Source organism: Castor canadensis, chromosome 18 (assembly GCF_047511655.1).
Source record: "Castor canadensis chromosome 18, mCasCan1.hap1v2, whole genome shotgun sequence".
Classification (NCBI taxonomy): Eukaryota; Metazoa; Chordata; class Mammalia; order Rodentia; family Castoridae; genus Castor; species Castor canadensis.
Window position 1 is genome coordinate 12,174,351 of NC_133403.1, and position 9,941 is coordinate 12,184,291.

Genomic DNA, 9,941 nt, shown 5'->3' on the forward strand with positions numbered 1-9,941 from the left:
TCTGTGCGTGCTCTTCAAGTCTGGGTGGAGGACCAAGGTGACGGTGAAGGTCAGAGCACAGAAGAGCACATGGAACAGAGGCTCCTTCACCTAGGCAGGACATCACCTTCCCTGTGCTTAGACATCGAGCCCAAGGTCACAGACCTCAAAATTTATTTGTTTCCATGGCGTGCAAAGTGTGGTTTCCCAAGTGGTTGGAACCTTATACTCAAAACAACCAACAGACATAAGCTTGAGTTCTATTTTTGAAGAACAGTTTCTACTCTGCTTCCTATGGTGCTATCAAACTCCACCATGGGATAACAACAATCTGCCATCTTGCCGGCCTCTCCTCACAGTGGGCATACATTGAGACATCAATTTAAATATTAATAATGAAAGATAGGGCTGTAAAATAGATACAGTGTGGAGGGGGGTACTAATGGGAAGGGGACAGTGAATGAAGGAGATTAAGATGACGGTATATGGTTGATGGACTTCATATATCTAGAAGAAATAGAACAAAGAAACCTCTTGCAATTGCTTTTAAGTGGGGTGGGGAGGGAGTTGAAGGAGAGAGATGATGGGGACAATGTAAATATGTAAAATATGAGTGTAATCGGTATTATCACTAGGAATCTTCCCCTGTATAAGGAACACATCTTATAAAACAGTTAGAAAAAGAAAACACTCCACCATGGTTTTCAGAGCAGGATAGTTGCTTAGCAATTGCTTAATATGTTTATTCCTCCACTTAATATTTATTGAGTATCTGGCACTCTTCTGGATTAAACACAGAGTATAAAGAGAACAGAAACTTGTGGTCAGGAAATCTACGTGTTTGTGGGATAACAAAGTTGATATAAACAAGTAAACAAGCAAATTCCCTTCAGGTGGGCACAGTGCCATCTGAGTGTGTGTGACCCAGGGGAGAAGGGAAGTGGAGTTGAGGGAGCAGTTTGATAAAGTGACTGAGTGTCCACAGACTCACCTATGCACAGCAGGTGACTGACATTCTCCAGGATCTCATCTCTGCACAGCTTCTTCCTCCTCCACAGCCCACTCCTCCTTGGTGAAGTCCACGATCACATCCTTCAAGGTCAGTGATTTCTAGAAACATGGTGGACACTGTGCTTCAGCCTGGATCACTTCCCACAATGTCCCCAGGAACTGGTCACGAATGACAGCACTGGGAACAGCCAGCTCTGTGTATCAGACCCATCAAGGTCCAGCCAGTTGTTTCTGTGGGCTAGCTTGACAAAGTTGTGCGCACTCTAAATACCCAATGACCCCATTCTGGGCACCAGTGGCTCATGCCTGTAATCCAAGCTACTCAGGAGGCAGAGATAAGGAGGATTGAGGTTCAAAGCCAGCCAGGGCAAATAGTTCCCAAGAATCTATCTTGAAAAAACTTATTAAAAATTAAAAAAATTCTCAACACAAAAGAGGGCTGGTGGAATAGCTCAAGTGGTAGAGCTCCTAGCAAGTATGATTAAGGTATAATATATTTACAGGTGAAATACCATGCTGAAACTCCCTTTGAACAATAAATATACACTTAAAAAGTGAAGGACAGAAATATAAAAGAAGTCCCCTTAAGGACTGGGTACTAGTGCCAGGGGACGGTGAATAGAGAGAGTGAGGAGTGTGTATGTGGTCATTGTACTTTAAATACTTGTATGAAAATAGAATAATGAAACCTGTCAAAATCACTTTAAGTAGGCAGGAGAGGGGTAAGGGAGAATGATGGTAAGGATGAACCTAACCAAGGTACATTGTAAGCATATATGGAAATGTCATAATGAAACCCCTCATAGATCCAGGTGACAGTGGCTCATGCCTATAATCCTAGCTACTCAGGAGGCAGAGATTAGGAGGATCGCTGTTCAAAGCGAGCCAGGAGAAGTAGTTCATGAGACCCTATCTCGAAAAGAAACATCACCAAAAAGGGCTAGCAGGGTGGCTCAAATGGTAGAGCACCAGCCTGGCAAGAGTTGAGGCCCCAAGTTCAAACCCCAGAACTGCCCCCAAAAAACTGTAGAACTAATATATGCTAATAAAAATGTTACAAAATGTCTCCTCCAAAAGGAACTCTTATACACTAGTGGTAGGAACATAAATTAGTCCAGCCACTGTGGAAACCAGTATATGGAGGTTCTCCAAAAAGGAAAAAGCAGAATGACTGTACACCCCTGCTATCACTCCTGAACAATTTGAACTACAGTTTGGCATTTTGAAAATGTCTCTCAGTTTGATGTCCCCACTCCAGAGGAACTAATACAGAAACCTTAAAGTGACAGAGGTCTACAAAAGAAGGGGATCAGGAACCAGTGTAAAGATCAGTTAGAGATGAATCAACTTGGGATGTAACACCCTTGTACATGGAAGCAACGCTAGGAATCTCTCTGCATAGCTATCCTTATCTCAACTAGCAAAAACGCTATGTCTTTCTTATTATTGCTCACGTCTTCTCTTTAACAAAATTAGAGATAAGGGCAGAACAGGTTCTGCCTGGAAGCGAGGCAGAGTAGGGGGAGAGGGTGGGGGTGGGGGGAGAAATGCCCCAAACAATGTACGCACATGTGAATAAATGAATAATAAAAAAAGAAAGAAAATGTCTCCCAGCTAAAGGAATGTAATTCAGCATATAACACACACCTACACACCCATCTATATTGCAGCACCATTCACAGTAGCAAAGCCGTGAAGTCAACCTAGGTCCCCATCAGCAGATAGTGTAAGCAAAACATGGTGTGTATACTCAAAGGAGGTTTATTCAGTCACATGGAAGAATGAAATTATGTCACTTGCAGGAAAATGGATGGAACTGGAGATCATCATGTTAATTGAAATAAGCCAGACTGAGAAAAACAAAGATGTTGTTTTCTCTCTTATGTGGAATCTAGATTTTTTTTAAAGACATGAAAGTAGATGGGGAGACTATTTGGGAACAGAAAGGGAACCAGCTGAAGAGGACACAAGAGAAGGTAATGGAAATGCTGAAAATGAACCAAGTACACTATGTACATGTGTGAAAATGTCAAAATGAAACCCATCATTACGTACAAAAAAAATCGAGGACAAAAATTCTGGGCCCCACAGGCACATACCTGTAATCCTAGCTACTTGGGAGGCTGAGATTGGGAGGATCGTGCTTCAAGACCAGCCCTGGCAAGTACTTTGAGAGACCCCCATCTCTAAAATAAGCAGAACAAAATGGACTGGAAGTGTGGCTCAAGGGGTAGAGTGCCTGCTTTACAAGTGTGAGGCCCTGAGTTCAAACCCCAATCCTGTCAAAAAAAATTTTTTAATGAGGCAGGAAATGAATGAGCAAATTTTTGAAAAGTCTCCCCAAGGTTCATTACCAGGGGCAGTGCTATCAGGAAGGGGTGGAGCCTTCAAGAGGTGATCCCACCTGTGGAATCCATACCCATACTTCCTACAGCCACAGAATCAGGGTCACTTCTTCAAAGTCCACAGTCAGGGAGAGAAAAGGAGCTCTCACATCCACTTTCTGCAGGGGCAGCCCTCGTGGAACCTGAGCTGTACTTGCCAGTGTTGAAGCTTGACACTGTGAGTTCCTGCAGTCACAAGACTGGGGTCAGAGCCTGGAACGCCCCCTGGGCCCACAGAGGAGTTCAGCGCTACTCACACTGTCCAGAGCTCAGCACTGTCCGTTTTCCTCAGCATTGTCATTCAGAGACAGTCTGAATGCTAAAGAGGAAAATCTGAAGAAAGAAAAAGAAGCTGTGAGACCAAAGCCTCATCCATGACTCTGAAGCCTGTGGGTCACGGTCCCATAGGTTTTTGGGAGTGACCCACCACCCCATGTGAGGGAAGAAAGACCTCTTGGTCACAAACAACAAGAATGCCCTGGCTACTGCTCCTCATAAAAGATACATTAGTATATCCAATTTCTTTATAAGGAAGTGGTCTCATGGAGTTTAATAAGTTAATAAACTCTTCATGTTCAAAGTCATTGTTTAATTTCCTTCCTGATGCCAAATACTTACAGAACCCAACTCATGTCACAAAGGACTCTTGTCTACATGGCCAAGGAAACTACTCTGGGATTTCTCAGATTTAAGTATTTATTTGGGTGCACTAGCATTGGTTCGTCAACAGAGTTGGAGGTCTTGGTGGCTCTGATCATGACAGTCTACACAGGCTTGCTTTATAGGAAAGCACCAGGAAATGGCACTGGTGCCATGTCCCACGTACCCTGGGGTCACCACTCATAAAACACAGAGTGAAGACGCTTGAGAGAAACTTGGCTGGCTGCTCCAGCTATCTCAGAAAAGTGGTAGCTGAGTTCTGTCCTATGTTAATCAGCAGTCGACACTGCCTTTATAATTTTGTATGTGAAAGCGTTAATCAACTGTAAAGTTCTACCTAAAATGTTGTTAGCAATGAAATGTTCTGTGTGACACATGATCTGCGTTAGAAATTCACATCTTTTTATTTCATACAATAATTCTCTGGCATTTGTGACTTATTTGGCCACTCATCAAAATACTTCAAGGTAGAGAAAGCTTAATAATAGAATAAAATCACTAGAATTTGCTCTTAGATATCCCTGTCTCCCAAACTCAAACTCCTATGCACGAGACAGGGCTGATCTAGGCTTTCCTTGGATTCATCACCTGGGATGAATGGCCAGAGACCTTCCATCCTTCTGTCAAAGTCTCCAGTTCTTGGAATTTGTAGAAATGATGACTTCTACACCCAGGTTCTCCTGCCACGTGGAAAACTCCAGTGTCCTGACCTCATTCCCCAAACATTTGGGTCAACCTATGGTTACTGGCCAAATTTAATCAAAATAAAGAATTTCAACATATAGTTATAAAGACAATTCTCAAGATGCTTTGACCTTTTATTAAATCTGATCACTATTCCAATCCCAGGAGACTACATGTACACTCATGCACACACACACACACACACACACACACACACACACACACACACCCTTTTTCATAGGTGACTCTAAGATACTAATCTTAGTTAGAGTCACAAATCTCCCAGTGGTTCTCAAACATATCTGGCCATCATACTGTATTTTTTTTATTATTTTATTATTCATATGTGCATACAATGCTTGGGTCATTTCTTCCCCCGCCCCCACCCTCTCAACTCCTCCCCCCTCTCTTCCAGGCAGAACCTGTTCTGTGCTTTTCTCCAGTTCCGTTGAAGAGAAGAAACCAGCATTTTTACTAGTTGAGATAAGGACAGCTATACAGAGAGATTCCTAGTATTCCTTTCATGTACAAATGTGTTACAACCCAGGTTGATTCATCTCTAACTGATCTTTTCACTGGTTCCTGATCCCCTTCTTGTGTTGGCCTCTGTCACTTTAAGGTTTCTGCATTAGTTCCTCTGGAGTTGGGACATCAAATGCTTTCATGTTTTGGGTTTTCTATCTAACCCCCTACTTCCCGTATATGTTCTCCCCTCGTCATGTAACCTAAGTCCTACAACATTGCTGTATTTGCCCTAGGTCTAAAGACCACATATGAGGGAGAACATACGATTTTTGGTCTTCTGTGCCTGGCTAACCTCGCTCAGAATGATGTTCTCCAGTTCCATCCCATTAACTTGCAAATGATAAGATTTCATTTTTCTTCAAGGCTGAGTAAAATTCCATTGTGTATAAATACCACATTTTCTTGATCCATTTGTCAGTAGTGGGGCATCTTGGTTGTTTCTGTATCTTGGCTATTGTGAATAGCACTGCAATAAACATGATTGTGCAGGTGCTTCTGGAGTAACCTGTCTTGCATTCCTTTGGATATATCCCCAGGAGTGGGATTGCTGGATCATATGGAAGATCTATGTTTAGATTTTTAAGAAGCCTCTAAATTTTTTTCCAGAGTGGTTGCACCAGCTTGCATTCCCACCAGCATTGTAAGAGGGTTCCTTTTTCCCCACATCCTCACCAACACATGTTGTTCCTAGTGTTTTTAATGATGGTTATTCTAACAGGGGTGAGGTGGACTCTTAGTGCGGTTTTAATTGCATTTCCTTTATGGCTAGAGATGGTGAGCATTTTTATTGCTCAATGATCAATGGGTCATTGATGAAATACTAGAGGAAATTAAAAGTTTCCTGGAAGTTAATGAAAATGAAAACACGAGCTACCAGAACCTATGGGACAAAACAAAGGCTGTCCTAAGAGGAAAGTTTATAGCCTTGAGTGCATATATTAAAAGGTCAGAAAGATCTCAAATCAATGATCTAATACTACAGCTCAAACTCCTAGAAAAACAAGAACAAGCAAACCCCAAAACAAGCAGAAGGGGAGAAATAATTAAAATAAGGACTGAAAACAATGAAAAGGAAATAAACAAAAAAAACATACAAAGAATTAATGAAACAAAAAGCTGGTTCTTTGAAAAAATAAATATTGGCAGACCCCTGGCAAGCCTGACTAAAATGAGGAAAGCAAAAATTCAAATCAGTAACATCATACTGTATTTTATTAATTAAATAATTCCTCTCTGTGTTAGGCAGTCCTTTGTTACTATGCCAAAATACATGAAACAAAATTTTGTTTTTGCAGTACTGTGGTTTGAACTCTGGGCCTTGAGCTTGCTAGACAGGTGGCTCTACCACTTGGGCCATAGCCCTGGCCCTTTTTACTTTAAGTATTTTTCTACCTAAAAAAGTAACTTAAGGTCTTGCATTTTTCTTGCCCAGACTGGCCTGGACCTCGATCCGACGTAGGCCTCCTTCATAGCTGGGATCACATATGCCACCATGCCCAATTTAATTGTTTGATATGGTCGTCTCAATAACTTTTTTCCCCAAGCTGTTCTTGAACCTTGATCTCCAGCTCTCTGCCTCCCAGGTAGCTGGGATTACAGGCACGTAATCTAGCTGCACCCAGCAGGGAGAAATAATTTACAGGAGGAAGACTTCATGTTGGCTCAGTTTCAGAGGTGTCAGTCCATGGTTGGCTGGTGCCATTGCTAAGGGTTTGTCATGAGTGAATGATGGCAGCAGAGATGCATGCCCGAAAGAAGCTGCTGAATTCATGTCATCAGGAAGTAGAGACAGAAAGGAACCAGAATAAGACATACCCTTCAAAAGCATACTCCCAGTGACTTACTTCCTCCTATGGGTCCCCACCTCCTAATGGCCCATTCAGCATGAACTCATCAATGGAATTACCCATTCGTGCCCTCATAATTCAATCACCTCTGTAGTGCCGCCAGACAAAAATCAAGCTTTCAACACACGAGCCATTTGGGTATAGGGTGGGGGGCTTCGTATCCAAACCCTAACACTCCATGACTCAAACATTCCAGATCTCTACAAGTTGACTTTTTTTTTTGGAGATATCTCTCTATGTAGTACAGACTGACTTCAGCTCATGACCCTCCTGCCTCAGTCTCCCGAATGCTGACCTACAGTCTAACTTTTGACCTTGAAACATTCTCATCACTGCCCTCGCTTCCCACAAAAGAGAGCACACCTCCTATACAGGTGAATTAGCAAAGTTGAGGAAATTCTTCAGCTCGTTATTGTAAAATCTATAAATATTTTAGAATCCACCATCATTGTTTACTCCCAATTCTGTATTAAAACAGAGGCCTCATCTGTACTCTGGCCCAGTCCAGTTCCTCCAACTGCACCCACTTCCCTCCTGGGAACCACATAGTAGAGAATTTTCTTCACCAGAAGCCTTTATTTCTTCTCCAGCCACCCCTCTGTATTTAAATCTCACTGAGATTCTGCCTTCATCAGACAGGTCTTCCTCTGGACCCATTTTCTCCCCAACCTCTGCCTTGTCTTTCTCCACTTTCCTGCTGAATCTGGAAGAGGGGAATTTGGTTTTCAGTTTTTCACGTCTCACTCTCTGCTGCCTTACTGATTGTATCCTTCCATAAATAAATACTGCTAATGTCACAAAGTATCTCTTTTAAATTAGATGGTGAGAGTGTCTCCATCTTGTACTTGGAAATGAAGCAGAACGGGAGCAAGACCTCGAGGCACCATCTCTTCCCAGGCTCCTCTGACATCTCAGTCTTGTGGTTGCCATCAGACTGCTCTGGTCCCTCCTGCAGAACCTCCTTCCCCAGTCATGGTATTTCAACAGCTCAGGAATCCATCCTAGCCTCTCCCCACACCTCTCCTCTTTCTACATGGGCCACCAATGTCACATGTTTCTTCAATGACTTCAAGGCTTCCATGATCATCTCTGAAATGGCAGTGACAACATGCCTGTCTAAATTCCATTTCTGACCTGTCATCTGTCCTCAAATAGTTACAAGCACCTACAAAGATGTATATGTTCAATACATATACATCCTTCTTGTCCCTCCCTAATGACTCCACCAGGCATGGGAGATTCCCTGACACCTCCACTCAAAGACACAAAGTCAACTAAGCATTGTTACTTTATTATCTCTACCCAGCACTGACATCATCCTCCATTTACATGCCATCCCCTCAATACTCTCCTGCCACACTTTAGGGAGAGTTTCAGTGTCAGTACTTCTAAACTCCAACCTAAATTGGCCTCCCTACCTTCCCTATATCTAGAATAGAACCTGGCAGTCATTGGGCTATTTATCTAATTTGACTTTACTGTCCTCCTTCAGTATTTTATTCATGGGAAATTAGTTCCCCTACCCCTGAGGGCACCCAAGACCCTTACAGAAAACTTCATAGCATTCACATAAAACCTAGACACCCCCTCCCATATACTTTTAGTCATCTTTAGATTACTTAAAATACTTAGTGCAATGTAAACAGCAGGTAAATACTTGTTATGTTGCATTTTTTAGGGAAGTCTGTACATGTTCAAATACAATTTTTCCAAATATTTTCAACCCAAATTTGGTCAAATTTTTGGATGTGGAATACACGGATAAAGAAGGACGACTGTATATTCATTATTTGTTCATTTTTATATTGCTTTCTTCCTTGCTAGAATAACTGAGAAAAAAATCAAATCCAGAATTTTAAGGTAAAGGAAATATTCCATGGAAACATTAGCTATAAATTTTAAATTCACATCAACAATAACCTAGCACAGCCTAGAGTCTACAGTTAGATTAAACTACGATCCTTGCCTTAGAAATTCAGTCACAGGGCTGGGAACATGGCTTAAGTGGAGGCCCTGAGTTCAAACTCCAGTAATGAAAGAAGAGGGAGGAAGAGGAGAAAGAGGAGGAGGAGGGGGAAAAGGACAAGGGAAACAGGAAAAGGAGGAGGAGGAAGAGTAGGGGAAAGGGAGAGGAGGTAGGAGAAAAGAGAAGAGTAGGGAAGAGAAAGGAAAGAAAAGAAAAAAGAGGAAGGAAAAGAAAAAGAAAAGAAAATTCAGTTACAAAACCAGGAGGGTGGGCCCTGCTTGGAAATTTTTCTTCCTTACTCACCAGATCCACACAGATGGAGAAGCTAGTGATGCCACCTTGCCATCTTGCCAGCTTCTTAGAGAAGCTGCTCTCAAAATACAGAGCTCCTTTCTCTGTCTGGGTAGAGCAGGGCTCTGATGCATTCTACCTTTTATGCAGCTGAGGATCCCATCAGTCACATGATCCAAAGGACCCACCCTATTTACACTGGCTGTGTCATTAGATCTAGAAAGAGCTAATTAAGGTATCCTTTTAAACCCAACCTCTACAGGACATGGAGGCACATGCCTGTGATCCCAGCACCAGGAGGCTGAGCCAAAACCCAGGCTTTCCCATTCATGCAGGTTAACTGCAGACACAATGATTGGAAAAAAGTGTGTTCTTTAATCCTGTCATCCCTCTAAAGCCTTCATGCCCAGTGAGGTTGGCCTGTGCTGGGAAGTGCTGCAGACCAATCTCATACTTAAAAGGCCTCGAACTTACCAATATTCTCCCAAGCTGTGGGCTCCATTGACTGCACAGAGGAAGCAGGGTTCGTGATCCAGTGATCAGTGGATCCAGTGAAGTACTATCATGGCAGAGTCGGTTCAAGAGAGAATCAAA

At 42.5% G+C, this 9,941-nt stretch overlaps 1 long non-coding RNA gene across 1 annotated transcript; it reads right to left on the reverse strand.

Moving 5' to 3' along the window:
* Positions 1-516: 516 nt before the first annotated feature.
* Positions 517-9,465, reverse strand: LOC141418878 (uncharacterized). The gene is made up of 3 exons (XR_012443539.1): positions 9,360-9,465; positions 3,632-3,707; positions 517-1,089 (listed from the first exon to the last, which is right to left on the reverse strand). It is a non-coding gene; the product is annotated as an uncharacterized lncRNA (long non-coding RNA).
* Positions 9,466-9,941: the final 476 nt, after the last annotated feature.